This window comes from Danio rerio, chromosome 7 (genome assembly GCF_052040795.2).
Source record: "Danio rerio strain M-AB ecotype USA chromosome 7, GRCz13ab, whole genome shotgun sequence".
Lineage (NCBI taxonomy): Eukaryota > Metazoa > Chordata > Actinopteri > Cypriniformes > Danionidae > Danio > Danio rerio.
Window position 1 is genome coordinate 69,398,280 of NC_141027.1, and position 713 is coordinate 69,398,992.

Here is a 713-nt window from a genome sequence, read left to right on the forward strand (position 1 = left end):
TGCTGTTTGTCCTCCATTGTTGTTTATGGGACTGCTCACATGTTGCATCTAAACCACATGGAAAGCGCAATCGCACTGCTTCCTCTTGGTCTCCATTTTAAGTATCAAACATAATATGCTGCTGACTACTTCTTTCTGGCATACACCACACCAAGTAAGGGTACTACTGGCAGTGGAATTTCAAGGCTGACCAAGGTTACCCATACTAAACTGTACTGTACTGTACAACACAAGACAAGTCACTTGTATAGTTTTGAATGGGGAAAAGTGTAACTGTCAAGATGGTTAATGAAGCCTTGCCTTCTAGTACAAGAGCCAATCAGCAATCTTCATAGACTAAGAATTCTCTGAGAGGAGGTCAAGATGGCCGCAGAGTGAAAAGACTTGCCTTAAAAGGACTTTGACTGTACTGAACCAAACCACTCAGTAGAATTGAGGCTTTTTATTGTCCCTATGATTATACTGTGACATCAGAGCCCCCTGCTGGCCTCATTAGCAATAGATCTAGCAGGTTTCTCCCTGGTGGTCTTCCTTGTAAGTACTGACCAGGCTCAATCCTGCTTAGCTACAGGGTAATATGACTTTGGGTCTGCTTACCTTTATCAGTTTTGGGCTACAGGATGATCTGGCGGGGCTCTTATATACATCCTTCCTTCCTTTTGGTACAATGCAAGTGTACAAGTCAACAAAATAAATGGTTTTTGGATATTTCA